This window comes from Struthio camelus, chromosome 3, assembly GCF_040807025.1.
Source record: "Struthio camelus isolate bStrCam1 chromosome 3, bStrCam1.hap1, whole genome shotgun sequence".
Taxonomy (NCBI): domain Eukaryota; kingdom Metazoa; phylum Chordata; class Aves; order Struthioniformes; family Struthionidae; genus Struthio; species Struthio camelus.
In genome coordinates, this window is record NC_090944.1 from 55,462,568 (window position 1) to 55,481,600 (window position 19,033).

General features: G+C 35.2%; 1 protein-coding gene across 4 annotated transcripts in view; it reads right to left on the bottom strand.

The window, feature by feature from the left end:
• The window catches only part of ASCC3 (activating signal cointegrator 1 complex subunit 3), a 287,466-nt gene that overhangs the window by 108,009 nt on the left and 160,424 nt on the right, over positions 1–19,033 (bottom strand). The gene's annotated exons all lie outside the window — the stretch shown is intronic.

Genomic DNA, 19,033 nt, shown 5'->3' on the forward strand with positions numbered 1-19,033 from the left:
CTTAAAAGCTGCTCTTTCAAACTATGCAGGCAGCTAGGATAGATGTAAGTAGCAGGCCATATACTAAATGTTAGAGAGAAGATACCCTCCCTCATCACCAGCCATCTTATCAGCTGGGCACAGCATGGGTTAAGAAAGTCACACTGTGTAAACAAACTGTTCATTTACCCATCTTTTTTACCTTCCTCATGCCTAGGAGATTGGGATCGATCTCAGTCTACAAAAACCTCAGGTCCTCCAGCCTCCTTCTGCAGAAGGAATACATAACCCTGTCTCCCTGCTTCTGGATGCTAGCTTTACCGTACTTCACCTACACTGAATCCTGACTCACAGTTGAGACACACTAATATCTTTCCCTTCCAAACATTAAACATTGAAATTCTGCTTGCTCTGGAGTGTGTATTCCAGAAGCAACAGGGAAGGGAAAAAAGAAACCCAACCACACAAACAGAAAACCCAAACCACCAGAGCTATGTTAGCCCAAAGGGAACAATTCTCTTTCTGTTCACAAACATGGCTTTGGGCTAAAGCTGAAGAATCATAAGAAGTACAGCTCTTTTGTTGCAACTAAGACAACAAGAGGAAAGAGAGGGTAGCCCTGGTGTAAACCAGAATAAAGAGCCTGTGAACAAGCCCGTTGAGCTTATATGAGATCACAAAGTATGCCACGTACAATCCCTTTTCACTTTAGCCATTGGCTACTGCTTCCTCAGATCTTCATGTTTCACTTTACCTGATTAGCCACAAACACCTCTTCTTTTCCTCCTGTCTCTTCCGCATTCCTAACTGCTGCACTCGCTGCCTCCCAGAATCAATCACCCCTGAATATGACACGAGGCAGCTTGAGGTAATAAGGATTCTGTCCTTTCCCCAAAATAAATTTATTATCGTTACCAATGGAGAATCTCTACTGATCCAAAGGTTACATGAGAGTGAAGTATTTTACGTGGCTATATTTTCAGGTGTGTATATTGTAGACAATTAATTCCAGATCGAATTAGGAGGAATGTTTTTTTTTCCTTACTAGCCCCTGATACACAGCCACCAAAAGTTGACTTAAGGGATACTGAGCGGGTAAAGCAAAGCAAAATTTGGTTCGCAGTCCTGGCATATTGCCAGACATGAACAATAAGTCTCTGCAAACACACAAATAAATAGGAAGATGGGAATGTAATTATAACAGGGGATATGAAAAGAAAAATACTGTAGGGAAAAATACATTTCTTAGCCTCACAATTATCCAGCTTCTCCATAGCTGATCTTTCCTGCTTTAGCAGTAATTATTTACAATTCATTTAAAGGAAATCAAACTAGGCTTTTAACTAGTGATGTATTCACACAAATTTTTGACAAATCAGTAGGAAAAAAAATCACTTCATAGTATTTAATTAAATGCTGCATTGCTCAAAAAGGAACAAATAAGAAATTGAGAAAGTGGCAGTGCGGTTCATGAAACGTACTCTTTACGTATTACTGAGGAGAAACAAATACTTCATAAATAACACAGATGCACCAAAGGTTGCACCTACAATACAGCAGCTACTAATCCCGCAGAAGAAAAGCAGGTGGAAAATTCACTTCAGTTTCAAACCTGAGAACACTAGCAACACAGAAATTTGCATTTGATCTTGATTATATTCAGAACTTAGTGTAAGCATTTAACAAGGTAATTAACTTGTGACTGAAATAAAGCAAACCTTTGTACATGGTAGAACAACAGCCTTAAAATTTCGCTCTTTAATTATAGCTTGTTGTATTGGTCTCATATGTCTCTTTTACAGGTATTAAAGTCATCAATTATGGTACTTGCTGTCAAAATTAGTTGTCACATAACATACGAAAGGTGCATACAAATTCGCAATGATGTACTATATTGAAATAACTACTTTTCAGAAAGGAACAGTTGTTCTATATTAAAAATTACACTTTAAAAAATATAATCTATAGTTGAAGAAGTCAACTCTTCATCTCAAATCTGTACAGTTTTAAAATTACATGCTTATGTTTGCAACCTGATTGCTTACGTTGCTCAAGCTGATTGCAAGAGAGGCTAATTTACCAATGGGAAATTAAGAAAAATAAAATCTCGTAGTATATAGCGAATGACTACGTTTTGGTTATAGCTTTAGGAACTACAATTTCAGTAGTTCAGAGAAAAAGTTACTTGTGAACACAGGAAAAAGGAGGAGGAAAGGGACCATTTTGTAGAAGAGAACATATTAACACATGATAACGCTACTTTGACTACAATTCAGGTACTTATAAACTCAAGATTAATCAAATCACTTAAAAATACATAATTACACCTAAAAATATGCATAGTTTTGTATTTATACAGAGTATTCACAAGCTCATAAAATATCCCGAATGTTTTAAAATAACATCTTTCAAATATTTAATATTCACAGGTTTCGTCTGATCATTTATTGAATTTATGAAGCTTTCAGATAGCAATCAGTTGAAAGATACATTAAATACAATTTTTCAAACCTAAAATAGAAAAAATTGACAAATCTCACAGCTCATTTTTGTCATAGCAAAAACAAATGATGACTATACCAAACCACCAATTATACTGAAAATATTGGCAATTCCATAAACCGTACAGAAATTATTTTCTTTTTTTGCCATAAATTTGTGGCTATTTTAAATTGTAAGGATACTATGTGAGTTGACTCAAGAACAACTGAGTAACCAAATTCTATAGTTATACTTGAGAACACGTGAAAAATCACCCATGTTTCAATGATGGCAGTCAGACAGTGCATACCGTTTAAAGGTAGCATATTTGCAGACAAACCTCCTGAGCTTTTTTGTCAATTAATTGCATCGTTGTTCTATTCAATCTGAATTTAAATGGTTTCTGAGACAACAGAACCAACAATCACTATATAAGAGAAGTGAAACTATAAAAGGTTATACTATCCTCATCTTGTTCTATTACAGACTAAAAGGTTTTGCTTAAAATTTATAAGAAATGTTACTAAGTGCCTGAGGTGTATGGAGAAGTAGTTGTTATGAGGTCTGACATTGGTCTCCTGATAAGAATTGATTTTCTTTCCCCTCCCCTATTGCTCAAGAGAGCTGTAAATTTATGACCTTTGCTTACTTGTGTGTGTGTTTATCTAAAACTATATGTACTAAATAAATTCTTAGTTTAGCTTACTGGCAACTACATTCCTTCCAAAGGCATCTTGAATTTCATGAAGTTCTTGATTAGAACACACAAAAAACATCACAGCTAGACACAGAAATATGTGCTACTTAATTTTAAGGAGAAGTGAGACATACAAAATGGAAAAAAAAAAAGATTTAATTAAGCTTTAGGGTATTTAAACTAAAGACTTAAAAACTGTAATACCCTTCCCTACCTTATCATTGCATCTAGTATCACAAAAGTATCATCATTCGTGAAGAATATCAACGATATGCTTTTTGTCTGAACTACCAATACTACATGAAGCAAAAAGAAAAGAAGGAAGCTTTTAACAAGCTTATAGCTTAATCTGTCTTATTTTATCTAAAAACCCAGGTTAAAAACGTGATAAAGCTTGACTGCAAGAAGAAACTGCCATGTTACTTCTCCATAAATAAAACACCAGTTATGATGTTTTCCTCAATATCCAATTGCTATTCATCTAGGACAGACTAAGTAGATCACCCCTACATGGTAAGATTAGATTTCTTTTTTTCTTTCTTCCGATTACATATTTCCCCTTTCAGCATCCTCATTTAGAAGGTATTTGTTTAGAACTTTGAAGTCTGGCATTTTTTCCCACCCGTACCATAGCTTTTGGCGAGCATGTATTTTCTTCCAGCAACAGCAATGGCTGAGGCTATTCTAGTATTTTTCTCACGATCATCTTCCTATAGCAAAACTTCATCCTTGTGACCATGAAACTCAATCATTGTAATTTCCTTTCTGCAGAGCTCACAATAGGGCAGCACTTGCAGTTTGCTCGGAATGCACCATCATATTTGTTCACTGCTTTGAGCAATTCTGTGCATTTCATTCCCAGCCTTCATTCTTTGCACTGTCCTGACACCCTGCAAAGTACTAGCTCTTAATTTTGAGGCCTAGTTATCTTCGTCTTGATGAGTGTCGGCACTCAGACAGCACAGATATCTCAGATACCTAAAGTAAACCAAAAAGGTATCTTCTGTTGCAGTCTGCAATGAAGGACAATTATTACTACTACTGTGTAATGCATGCAATTCAGTTATTTGCAAAATAATCATTTTGTAACTTTTCTAAAGAAATTAGGAAGCGTAATTCTTAGGTTGACCTTCTAAGTTGTTTTAAGTTCCAATAAGGCAAAAGCTTCCCTCTCATTCATATCGCTCACTGTTGAACAAGCTCTGTCTGGCTCATTTAAAGAATACTCTTTGTCCTTCAAAATGAGATTAAGGTAAATAGAAGAAAACCACAGAAAAGCAGTTATTCAGGAAGTAAAAAGAAACTGAGAAGAAAGAAACAAAGATAGGGAAGTTGAACACTCAGCAGGCTTATTCCTGTTCTTTAAAGACAAAAACAAACAAACAATCAAAAAAACCTGCCAAGATATCAGTAAGCATAGCCACCCAGATAAATGGAAGGACATGACCTCAGGTATGAATAATCTTGTTTTAGGATTTCATTCAACATTTTTGCTCTTTTACTGCAGAAGAGTATATTAACTAATATATATACAACTTAAATCTTCAAGATAAAGATTCACTCCTCTTCGAAACAAAAGTTGTGAATATAATTATTATTTTGTTCCAAAGGGGAGTGAACAAACTTAGTGACAATGAAACCATGACAAGGCTTGCTTAAGTATAAAGTCAAAATATAGTAATTTCTTGTTACAGGAAAAACGAGTCTCTAATGTGCACAGCTAGAGCAAACGCATGAAATCTAGAGAAAAATATTAAGCCATCATGATGAGCTGGAGTACTACCTTACAGTTTATGTAAGAAAATAAACATGAAGAAAAATATACTGAAGTCTACAGGGAGAAAAAAGGAATGCACTTTAGCTGCAATGATTTCACCTGAGGGCTCTACTTTTATGAATTGGAACTTTTATTTGTATTACCATACTTGTACTTTCTGCATAATTAAGTTAATAGCAGTTGTTTCTAGGACAAGCATGAAGTGGCACGTTATGTGGCTGGAGAAAGATTAATTTAATGTTTTGTTACAGAAGCAAAGAATTAACTTTTGAAAGAATTTTTTCCTGAAGGATTTAAAAGTTGCACCATATTTCTGTGATGAATATATAATAAACGATTGTTCCTTAGCTTCTTTTACTTTCTCATGTTGAGAAACAACATGAGAAAGCAATAGAAAAAGAAAACTTTTTTGTATTTACTAAACACATAAGAATACATATACTATAGAACACTTTTTCAGGTAAGGTTATCAAGTAAGGTTTCAAGTAAGAAACTCCCATAACTCATGTTAAGAAAAAAACAAAAAACGTTTAATCTTCCATAAAAAAATAAATTATATTCAAAACTAAAGGATAATTTACCAGATAGAGTTCTCTTTCTGAGAACTTGCTTACTGAAATACGTAAGCGCCTTATCTATTACCAGGACCCACTACTGGTCCTCAACTATATCAAGGCTATGGACAGAAGGAAAGCTACTTAAGAAGACAGAGTTCATAGATTTCAAGATTTAAATAGAGATGCCTGTATTAATGAAGTCAGAACACAGTTAAATCTTAAAATAAACTAATATATTCAATATAAAAACTGTTTTCAATTTCTTAGAGCTTTTAAGATAGCTTTTACTGTGCTATTCTAAGATGAAGCATTGGAGGAAGTAGAAAATGAGGGTACAGCTTTCTTATATCACATTTGAAGAACATGAAATCAGAGAGTTTGCTTCAAATTACAAAATTTTGTTCCCTGATGGATTTGCATAAATAAAGATGCAGTAAATCACAGTCAAAGGAATAGCTAGCTAGTAAAAACTTCCTAAATCATGCATAAACAACTTTTAATGAAACTCTTCTATAAAATTCTACCTCAGTCACTGATATGCTCTTGCGTTCCTTCCCTTGCTCTTTACTGGGAAACAGCAGTAGCTTCAATGACTGCTCATGCTGCAGCCGGTTCCTGTGAAGAACTGAAAGACTACGGAGAACTCTCCTCAACAAAGATGACTTGCATGACCTAGCACATCATTTCTGGGTGGATGCAGGCTAGCCAGCATGCTCTTCTGGTTAATGAGTATGCATGCTCATTCTCTAAATCTTCACTTTTGTAATGTATCTAGCTATTAACTTGGTATAGTTATCCTAAAGTAATATCCCTGTCCAACTCTTCTTTTTTTTTCTTGGTTATAATTAGCGGATTCCTGGCATGACAGTATTTGAACAAGGTAACCAAGCAAACAAATGTGCATTAGTTTGAATTTCTCCTGGAAAAATCAATACTCTAATCATCTGCCTCTAGGGATTAAAGTTCACTGTATTAGAATTGTTTAAACCTATGAGTTACTGATCTGATCAATTTACTGAAATCACCTCAGTAAGTTCTGTAAAGTGGTCTAACAATACCTCTGAAGGAGAAAGAAAGGAGAGCAGTGTGACTGCTTAGCTTAAACATGTTGCTCAGCAGTGTATTCCCTCAGTATGAAGATAATGATTGTTTTAGTGGAACCATCAGGAACACGTAATTCGGGAACTATTTCTCTGACGCTCTTATAACTGTTTTCTTCTGAACCTTCTCTTTTTTGTGTGCGTACATATTTCTGTCCACTGAGGGTTGTCTCCGGTCAATTTGCACTTCAGAAATACTTGTTTAGAAGAGAAATGTATCTGTCCTTGTTTCTCAAAAGTAGTTCACAGACTAAATCTCAGTTGTTGCAGTCAGATGCTCTCTACACTAACACACACACGCAAATACACACACATACATACAAACATACACACAGTTTGCTTCAATGAAAGTTTTAAAAATATTTCAGGTCTATAAAACATACTGATTTCCTGTAGTTCATAAAACATGTCTAGAGAGGCACTGCAGAGTGAAGTATGAAAGTTGAAGTGAAATATTCAGCTTCAGCAAAGTGAAGTATTCAGTTTTCATGTATTTAAGGCACAATTAACAAAAGCGTATGAAGAACAGAAAACAGAGGAGAAGTTTAGACAAACAGGAGCAATTGTCAAATAGCTTATCAAAGTTATAACTCTCTTTTTCCAACATTGTATTTTTTGATTCAAGCAAAATGATAGCATCTTTTCTTGGAAGCTGTAAAAGTTTGATTGAGCATGTCTGCCCATCTTGAGATACGTGTAATGATGCTTATATTTTAGAGCCTTCTTTTGCTTGTCTTTATTATTTAGATTTAGTTGTTAACTCTTGAGCCCAAGTTGCCAAACCTTCTACTTTTTACATAGTAGACATTTGCAGGAACTCTCCGGAAAAAAACTGGGAAGTTGATTTTCCTTTTAAATGAAAACGAATTCTATAAATATAGACTAAAATGACTTGGATGCTTTCAAGACTGAAGAGTGAAAAAGTACAATTTTCTGTTAATAAAGATAATATGAAATATTGTTGAACACTTCTCAGACTAGTGGTTAAGTGTCAGGAATCTGAAATCTTGCAGTTCATTAATTTCCTGATGTACTTTTCATATGATAGATGATACTGTGATTTTTCAAAATAATGTGTGTTTAAAATGTACTTCGCAGTTGTATAAGCAGGTTCATTCTTTCTTATGTCTTTGTGCTCCACAAAATGAACACTTCTGAAAAATTCCTAAGAATTATCCTTTCCATTTCTTTTTCACAAAGACAGGAGGTATAAGACAGAATTTCTGACAGATTTTTCCATTGCCGTTTTCTTACCACATGTCATAACCTATTTATTGAACAAGACTCTGTTTCATTCAGTTGGCATATTAGAGAGGGATGACTACTGGTTAAAGAATGGACTGCTCTGGCGTCTAAAAATTTCTTGCCTTATTCAGCGTACTCTTTTTACAGTACACAAGGCTACATCATTGCAGCCCATGTTTTTCACTGAAAGGATTACATGATTAAAAGCATCGAGCAAGAAGTAAACATTTAATTTAATCCTTGATTCCTCAGTTCCACAATCTATAAAGCAGAAGATAAGTGTTTATTTTGTCTCATTGATGAGAGGAGCTAAGAAAATTTAATTATTCCTAAAATGCTATGTTTCTGAGATAGCCAGACAAGCCAAAAATGAAAGAAAGCATCAGGAACGCACACGTAAATAATAGCTTTGCAACAAGTCACTAAGGAGGTAGACATAGTTTCAAATTACCTTACTTAATGTTTCGCTATTATAAAGAAAAAAAAAAAAGAAGAAAACTGTGTCTAAATGACCTCAGGCCTTATTAAAAGAAGTATCAAAATATTTCACTTTAGCAATAACAAGAAAATGCACATCAATTAAGACAGGAATTATCTGTATAAGATCATGCTTTTCAAAAGCATGCAAAATCATGCAAAGCCCATGTTTTCTTTTTCATTAGTTTAGAACTAAATTCTTCTCTCTCTGCTAATATATATATACCAATGTGAAATACAGGAAGGTATCTATGCTCCTCCATCTCTTTAGACAAGAAGTCCTGTCATCATATTTGTTAATCACTTGGAGTGCACTGATGGAAAAGTCATCAGTCTTGGTCTATTTTGCTGTGAGCAGAAGATCTGTTCAGTATGTTGTTAGAAAATTATCCAACAGGGAAGATACACAACTCGAAAAGAAATCGGCACAGAGAGAGATAGGCTGATGACATGCAAGGGCTGTGTGGCAACAGCAAGGATGAATTTGTTAACGGTTTCAGTTCGAATACTGACATCCCCTGGAGACCTAGTTAATCCCTTTGTTGCTGTGCTTAACTGTGCAGGTATTTCAATATTTCTGCTTCAACAGGAAGCTGATATTGCATGGTTTGTATAAAAATATTTGTTATGTTTGAGAACACCTCCTTTGCTTTTCTGCAGTACTCAAAACTGCCACTCTGATGAGCCATGAAAACATCAGATGTGTTTTTACTCTGAGACAATGAAAGCAGAAATTGTTTTCAAAGTCTTTCCAATAAAGCTATAGCTTTCTTACACTCTCTCATCAACATTTTTAGTGCAACCTCACCTCAAAAGATATACTGACAGATATCATTAGCTCTGGAAGAGTAAAATCCATCTCTAATCATTAAACACATTTCTCTTTTTATAATTAAACCACAACAGTCCTCTACAACTTCACAACTATTCAAACAGACAGACTGAGGATTCTTAGGAAGGGCAGAGTTTCTCTTAGAAGTTTTATAGGTAATGATAAATGTGTAGCATGAATTAATAGTCTTTAGGGTTTTCAAACAGTTTTAGAGTGGCAACATTATGTAGGACCATGAAGAGCTGGAAGTCATCCTAAGCTAGAAAAAATAACTGCTCCCTTTCAGAGAAATGAACCATAGGTATCAAATGTATTTTAATTTTGTATTGTGGCTTGGGATTTTTGCTTTACTAGCTCCTGCCCTACAGGATGGAAGAAATAAATATGCCAATACCGAGCAGAAATGACAACAGAAAAGGCAAGTCCATGAAATAAAAGTGGTACAAGTTCCTGCACTAAGAAAGATAAGAATTATACTCATGGTTCATTAAGTAACTTGAACTGTGTAACTTGAACTGTAACAGGAAAAGAAATAATCTAACTGAAACATCAGACCACTTGCGATGCCATGAAAATCAGTTTTTTTCACTGATGTCAGCGTGTATAATACCAAAACCTAGTTAAGTAATGCAAGAAAACACATTACTTAATTAATGGCAAATAAAAAGTTAGCACACACTGCTAATTTGTGTGCTAATTATATAAAACAAGAGTTGAACCCGAAGTTATCCTGAGTTATTTTATTTTATCCTGAACTATTTTAAGATGGAATTTCTGAAGGGTTTCCTTACTAATTCTGCGTAGTTCAGTAAGTGATACCAAATGTCAAATCTTACAGGAAAAGCACTTTTGGGAAATCTCTTAAAGAAACAAAAAATTATAGCGGTTTCATCTGATTAATTATAATAAGCGATAATTATTCACTTAATCTGATGAAGTGCTAAAGCCTTGCTTGTAACACACACACACACACACACACACATACACACACACACAAAACAGCTCTCAGGAAATGACTAGTCCTGTGAGCAGTGGGACCAATGAAGCTGGGTTTTCTGTGGATTTTATATTCCTTGTGCAGCTGTCCCAACTCAGATCCACGCCCCATCACATTTCCATAACCTCATCTCCCCCAGAAACATCATCCTGCCCTACTGCTTCATAAATTTTCCACTGTACCCTCAGCACAAAAGTACATCTCAGAGAAGACAGCTGTACGACTTACGCTGATTATCAGGGCTGTAGTCAGGTTGTTGCCAACCCAACCGTGCTGCCTTTTTTGTTAGTAGTTTTATTCCATATTATTAGCAGACTCCTCATCCACTCCTGCCTCAGGGCAGGATGGTGAGGCTGGTGGGCTATTAAACATTGTTCAAAGTCAGTTTCAAAGGTAACGCGATGTCTTTACACACCAAAAAGGGTGCAGGACTAGCACCTAAGAAGTGATAAAACAAGATGACTTATTTCAGTGTGCACTTTTGGCCAGGATACTTGGGAATTTACAGACAGACTGCCAAACTGAGGCAACTATTAGGCTTATTGCCAGGGGAAACCAGCTGTTTTAGGGAAGGAACTGAAACTGTTCAGTCATGTCCACAGAGCTGCCTTTTTACAGCTCGATCCTGTTCAAATGTAGGGAATTTTCCCACAGACCTCTGCTAAGTCATGAGATCCCCCCTAGTCTTAAAACACTATCCACTGGAAAGTAAAGGTTTTAATATTTATTATCTCACTCTCTTTTACTTCATTAAAAAACAACAAAAAAACCTGAACCCAACCTTTGTAGCCCCAATATTGTGTGTCACTTACTAACACTACTTTTCATACTTCATGAAATCTGCAAGATATTGCTTGCAAAGTTTAAAAAACACAGAAATGAAGACAATTATGCAAAATTAATTTTGCCTTTGAAACACTGTTTTGTACATCTATATTTCTTTAAGCATGTATCTACTGCATATACCTGCTGCCCTCTTTTAAGGCTGATATATTCTAACCAGAGGACAATTTCTTTCCCTGTGCAAAAGATGTTTATATTATAATTGCATGGTCCTTGAGAAAAAAACAAATGTTGCTTCATTGTTTAACTCATCAGTCTGCTTTGGCTGGGGTTTGTAAGCTTGATCCTTTTTAAAAATCCTCTATCAAAACTAAGCAGCACACTGTTGTTAAGATATTGTAATTCGTATAACAGTATTTTAAAGTAGGCTAAACAGTTCCTTCAGCGAGCTACCATTCAATGTCTTACCCACACAGCAGATAGAAGTTAAAGGAAATTTAAGAAAATGTCTCACTTATATCAGGTATTCCATAGAGACTAAATTACGTGGCACAGGAAGAAGGAGTTTTTCACTTCTTCACTTGATACGGTCTATAACAGCACAACACAGGTGACAGGAGAGTTACTGTGCTGCTTCCACAGTCCCTCTCTAAGACTGAATTATTTCCAATTTTCATACTCTTGTTTACTTACCATGCATACATTAGTGCTAATGACTGTTCAAAAGTGTAAGATGCCCTCCTGTGAACTTCATTTTCTTTAATCTTTTAATTATATTAACAGTCTTTCTTCTGTACAACTAATAGCCCTATCTGTTCAAATCATTATGCATTTCTCTCGTCATGCATTTTCACTCCTTAAAAATGTTTTCATCTCTCCGGTCTGCCTCCTTTTAAAAGCAGCCTCAACTCAAATGTTTCTGCAAAATTCTTTACCTAAAAGTTGCATCTGTGTCTGTAATACTACATTTGTTGAGGTGTTAGAGCACTAGGAGGAAAGCAGTAAACAAAATAGTATATAATACAGCAACATTTTCCTTGAAATAATTATATCTATATATTTTACTGATTAAAGTAAGTTAATAACATTTTAAAACTGACTATCTTTTTACTGGCTTAAATTTCATTTAAATACTAAAATGATAAAATTAAATGAAATAGGAATAGAAAATATGTAAAAGTAAAAAAAAAAAGTTTTTTCCTGTTTTAAGAGTAGAAAATAATGCTACCTAGGCAAACCAGCTCTATAACTTATACTGCAAACTCTTTCAAAACATATTAATACATTTCATACTAGAGGAAGAGACTCTTTCTCTGAATGTGCAGAAATGAACCAAGTGCTGCAGTTCAGTGCTAAGGCTAACATCATATTTGTCAGGTTTAGTAAAACAGACATACTACAGAGTTATCATGAGAATATCTAATTTCAGTGGTGTCAAAATGGTATTGCTGAATTGTGAATCAAAATCGGAATAAAAGGAGTGGAGCATCTTTGACTCTTGCAATCCCTACAAACCTTTAATTAGATTCAGTGTGATAGACACTTTTAAAATCCCTACTGTTTCACTTGACTTTCTTGTTCTACATTTTGAGAGTTAACATAAGCATCTTGTAAAGCAAAGTCCATGATCACATGACCATGCATCTTTAAAAATTGGCTTAGACATCTAAGAATACTTTTCTTCACAAATTCCAATCCAAACCTCCACAGCTATTCAACAAAAGTACTTCCTTCTCTTATTTTTGTATTTGGACATATCGGATGATAATTTTTAAAATGATCTTGAGCTTAGAATTGCTAATCCTCTTGCCACAGAATTGGGCACAGAAAGGATACACAGAGGCTATGGTTACCTACTGCACAAGTGTTATCTCTATTATCCTCACTGACCATTCACTAGAGTAAAACCTAATGAGACTACTTTCTGTGATAGTACCAGACAGCCTTTCTAATGAACTTTATAAAACAGATTGATGACTTTGCTTATTTTTGGCACAGTCTTTTCAATCTTGAGAGCAACCTAGTGAAGATTTCCTACTGTTTCTTTTTTGAGGAGGCAGCACCTGAGATAACTAGATAGTTCTGTCATATTTACTTAATCTATAGGCTGCTAAGATTGAAGATAAAAGGGCCAGATATAGCAGTTTGATATAGAGAAATGCCTCCAGAAAATAAGATAAGCAAGTCACTATTTCAAACAGGCCAATTTGCCAGCAGCCTGCAATGGCAGGACTTGGCCTGAGATGAAGGCACCTGCACTGTGGAAGTCTACACACGGGTGCGTACAGCTGAACGAGGGGCTGAGCACCCTTCAGAGCCCTGGGGCGTTTGGCACCAGGGCATGCAGAGAGGTTTTGCTGCCTGACCACCACGTGCCCGTCTGCGGCTCAGGCCCCATCAACTGGAATAGGACCTCAGACACACAGCATGAGTGTAGGCACCACATACAGCCTCCTAAAATCTATCATAATCTAATCTTTGTTATAATCCCATACTGAAACCTACCCTCCTGGCATGTTTCACATTTGGACTAATGACTAAGACATATCCTAGAGAGAAGTAAAAAGTAAGAAAATCCCCAAACAACTTTCCATTGCAACAGATTTCTGTTCTCACTGTCTCAGAAGGCATTGTCTCAGCACTCTGAGGTGGTACACTGTAAATAATAGCTCTTAATTACCACTCGCTATTTCAGGTAAGTTGGAAACCACTTGAATTTGCATCATCTGCCTTCACACTAATCCATGTTTATTCTGAGTATCTCCTATCCCAGAGAAACTGAGGAAACACTTGAAAAATTAATAGTGCTTTACATGACAGTTAATCAGATCATTCTATGGTTTTAAATGACTGAACACTGCAGAAAAAAATATAATGGTAAAAATAGCAATGGAGAGTTTATATTCTTTCTGTAAGTGACAGTAGCAATTTAATAAGGGGCTATGACTTATCATGCATATATTATGATACATTTCATACTTGTTAGAAACCTCAAATGTAATTATGCACCTTCCCATAAAATATTACATTCCCATAGCTTTCTCTTTGCCATGGACAAAATTATGCAGTATGTTCAGAGTCTGTGTGACAGACACAGGTTCAGAGTCAACCACACTCGGTAGAGGTCACAGGGCTACTTAGAAGTATGGCAAGAAAGAGTTTCCTCCAATGTGACAAAGCTGATAAGCACGCACTACAATTGAAATGTTCCCAAACTGCTGTTGTCAGACAAAGAATGGGGTTAAATTCATAGTTAATCTCAACTTTCCTCTAACAAACAAAAAGGTTGGCAGATATTAAGTGAATTGCTTATTTTCTTATCTGTGCAAATTTCTGCAATTACTGAATTAAGTTTTAGTTTGAGGGCAAAATCCAAGAGTTTCATATATGATGGAGTGAGTTGCCTGTGACAACCCCAAAGCCTCTGAAAGTCCTCAGTACAAATCAGCCAGACGGGGGAAAAGCTTTCCACCAATAACAGAAACAAGGATAAACTTCGTGGACAAGTTCCCTTCCCCTCAAAATCTCAATTAAAACCATCATTTTTCACTGGTAGAGAACTGGCACTGCTTCAATCTCCAGCTTTACACACAGCATATATTTGATATTACAGAAGAGAAAACTGAATTCAGGAAAATCTAGATTGCTACTTTAACTGATGACTATCTTTATTTACATTAGCTCCCTTTATGGTTGCAATATATGGTGCTAATATATGGTGCTAATATATGGTGCTAATATATGGTGCTAATATATGGTGCTAATATATGGTGCTAATATATGGTGTCTCCACTGGATAAAGAGATACAAATTCATATAGCAATTTTGCAAAGCAGTGTCCAGAAATGGCCTTATGGGATGTTACTGAGAGCAATCAATCCATCCTCCCGTGTTTCCTCCAATTAGTCCCAGTGCTGATGCCTGAAGCTCATTTCATACAATTATTCCATAAGAGTAAATATAACCTTGAAAGATACAAATATTCAGTTATTCTATTTACTCCTATCTATTATTTCAAATAATCAAAGCAGTTATTAAGTAATGGAAAATAAATGCTTCAAATTCAAGCAGATAACTTTTAGCTTCCTAAAACATGCACTGTTTTAAGAATTTATGTTTGTTTTAGCAACAGTGAACGTAGCCTATATAATAAACTTTTTACACATACAAGTTATCCATCTTTGGTTTTATACTGTCATCCATTAATGTATACAAGAAGGGAAAAGAAAGAGGGAAGGGAAAAGAAGGAGGGAGAAAGAAAAAAATTAACTCAGAAATTTCATCTGAGTGTGAAGAACCCATCCTTCAGGTCAAGCAGATTTTCACAGTTTTTCAGGATCAAATATGAAGGTACAGTCCAACAGTCTCATGAAATTTTTCATTTCCCCATGTTCTTACCATTAAAAATTAGGCTACTTGCCTACATATGACATGTCAAGGGGATCATCTGAGCTTTAGGCATCGAACACACCTTACGTAAATTATACTTCAACGGACTTATTTCTATCTATTTACTATATTGACAGCCTCAGAGCTTAAGGAGCTGTACGCTTCGTATGCTTTAATTCTCAACCATCCTCAAAACGCTGGGAAGCCACCCATCTTGGGTGAACAACGAACGGCCTGAGGGCTGCCACAAGAGCAGCATTCACTAGCACGGCCGCAAGGTGGCTCTCAGCACCCAGCAATCGCAACTACAAATCAATCTGACACTGAAATAAAACAGTACCCCAGGCCAGAGTTTTGTTTTCTTCAAATCGAAAAAAGTGACATATTGCAGCTCGGGAAAGCACACCTAACTTTATTACTCTTAGAAACTTTTTTCACTTCCACACTACAGAAGTGCTTTGAAGATATTTTACAATTACTTTGTTATTCAATGTCACAAACCCTTTTCTAAAGAATTGAGATGATATTTGCAAACTGCATCTGTAGTCACATACTAAAAAAAAAAATCTAAGTTCTCCTGCGATTTGGTATACACATAAGTGATTTCTTTATTATATTTTTCAATTCATTTAGTTTTCAACTACTTACTACAGCCAGTTCTGTTTCATTGTTAACACTATGTGAAACTTTTATATAAAAAATTAATCTGCACGTGGATATCATCTTATACATCTTATCTTTTTCAAATATACTCTAGCTCTATTCTTTATACTCCTATTTGCCATTTTCCATTTACAAGTGTATTAACAGTTGTGTTTTTTGTTGGGAACCTTCTACCCCTTTCCTTAGTCATTGAGTCTCATAAATATCTTTGTTTTCATGTATTGTTTATCTTTTCCATAAGTGTGCAAATGGTAAATTTAAAGGTTTGGGAAACTGGACCATGTAGGAAAAAAATGCCAAAATAATACTCTTAATAAATAGGGCTGTGATTTTTAAACAAGTAAAAAAATTGCTTGATTCAGTCAAAATAAAAGAATGGAAAAAAAGAAGAGCTATAATGAACTTAATAAGTTTTCTGTTAGAGGAAAATAACATAAACAATTCAAAGATGAAATTAGCGTTGACTAGTCATGTCAAGCAGGGCTGCAGCATGCTACTGTGCAGAATTGTGAGAATGACAGACATTCAAAACTCGCTCAAAAGTTAAATCAGTATTTAGGGTCAACACAATTAGAAAACGGTTCAGTATTACTGCAGTAACCAGTGAATTATGACTCTATACTTTAAAAAAAGAAAGCAAAAGAAACTGGGTTCATAAGACGACTACAATGTCTTTTATAAGAGTTCATATCTCTTCAAAATTATGTTCTTAACATGATAGTTGAAAATAATCAACCCCAATTTTCCCTCCTACTTTATGAAATTAATCAACAAATTGTATAAACCTACATTGTACTCTAGAAGGATCAAAGAAGTCTCTTACAAGCCTCATCTTGGATATATCCCTTAGACTGAGATCTTGGTGGTTACTTCAAGAAATATGCTCCCTCACAGGAACAAATCTAAGAGAATACCTGAAAATCACTGTTACAGGTCTTTTGAAATTGCATGCCATGGAGCAAGAAACCAGATATGTTTTTAATGATATGTTGCAGTACAAATCTTTTTATACTATGCTATAACTATTGAATCTACAGCACAGAGAACCATTCCTGAGTGTAAGGGATCATTAAAAAAATTGTAACTACTACTGTTCACCTTACAAATGGGTGTTTTTACTCTATGAATCACTGGAATAGATACAATTCACATTTTCTTATTGTTTTCAGCTCCAGAAGGTTCCCGAAAATCCACATCTGCAAAAAGTCAAACACTGTGCTCTGTTTTCTCTATGAAACTCTATTTTGTGGTGTATTAAGTTTTGTGTCCTTAGGGCTTACTCCAAAGCCAACAGCCTCTTTCTATCAGCTTCAATAGGGTTTTCAATGAGATCCTTCAGTTGCAAACCAACTAGGACTCCACTGAATTATTCAGCAACAGTACAATTTAAATCAAATCATGGCAATACAATGCTAAAGGTTTCAAATGCTTCAGATTGCTCTGATTGCTGTCCTTCATAAACATATGTAGCACAATATCTGAAAAGAGTGATCTCTAGAAAAAAAGACATTTCATTTGAATTCTATGTTTGATTATAAAATTGATGTGTATCGAAGCCAGAGCGATCCTTTGTAGACAGAAAACATGCCATACTTTTTATCCTTGATGCAACTGTTGTTGAACAAATTGCTTTTCAAGTATTACAAAAAGCACAGAAAGGTTTTTGCAAAGCTTTTGATATTGCAAGTTCTATAGCCCAGGGGTTTGGCATCCACAACGAGGTTTTTAGCATTTTGTCACCAGTTCTCAGTATTTTAGAACTTTCAAATTCATAAGCTAAGAACAGCATATCGATGAGGACAGTTTTAACCTTAAATAGTGATGCTGCAACTACGAGAGCAGTTTTGTACATGACAAATTTAAATTTCATTTCATAGTTCTGTTAACACTGATGATTAAAAAATAAACCCTACAGCAGAAAATGATACTTCCCTGTAGTAGTTAGCAGAAGCCACTAATACCCCTTCAAAAATGCTTTTCAAGGTTACTATTCAAATAGACAACATGCTTCTAAAAACAAACAAACGAACAAAAAACCTCTTACAAGTCCTTATTTGGAAAGAATTCATTCATTCCAAAAATAGACCTATTAGACCAGAAACCACTTTCAAGGTTGACAGGTAGGATGTCCAAAGAGGAGGATCAATTTGCCAGTGAAAAGTGAGCAGGAGCTAGGAAATACGGCCTCTGACAGAACCAAGGTGCTGCCAACTCTTTGGTCATAAGGACTTTGTTGGTGTACAAATTGGAGTACCTCAGGTCTCGCTGGGTTCAGGGCTCAGTTGCAACCGGGAGCTGTACACACAGCATTTTTCCCCAGGTTTCCCCCAACAACTACTTCACTCAGTTATAGAAGAACCCTATTAATTTTTATTATCTGTAGATATATTTTCCCCAGTATTCAAAAAATTAACTAGTTTAATAACGTTTTTACTCTCCTATTCCAATATAAACTTAATTCTGGTCTTGGTCCTCTTTTGAGCTATTGGCCTAAAAACTGCAAAATATTTGACTACATTGAGCATTTTACAAGACTTTTGGAACTGGTGTTAAATCAACTCATTACTTTTTTTTTTCTTAAAGTTTATTGTGAACATTGTTAATTTTCTCTTGGATCTTTCTAGTGTAAAGCAGCAAAACATTTCATCCTGAGCATGAGTTTCTTTCTGCTTCACTGTTTTTCAGTGCTTTACATATGTACACTATTGCAACTAAAGAAAAGGAGACTCTTAGAAAATATAGTATTATCGTCCCCGTAATAGTATCAGTTTGCAAAACTTTTGAGTTCCCCAAGCAGTACTGGATTTCAATGATTTTTTTCAAAAATAATTTTGAAAAAAATATTACCCCCACTGCTAGTCAGTCATACTGGCTGTTTCATTTGCTGCCTACGACTCCTTTTGAGAAAACTCGTTTCTTTTAGGAAATAAAGACTGCTGGCTCTTTTTTTTTTTTTTTTAACTTCTACCAAATTTCATCAAAATCTTCCAGCATTTAGAAAATATGCTGACCTATTTTCACCTCTTTCTCAATAATCTACATTTTTCTAATTTCTG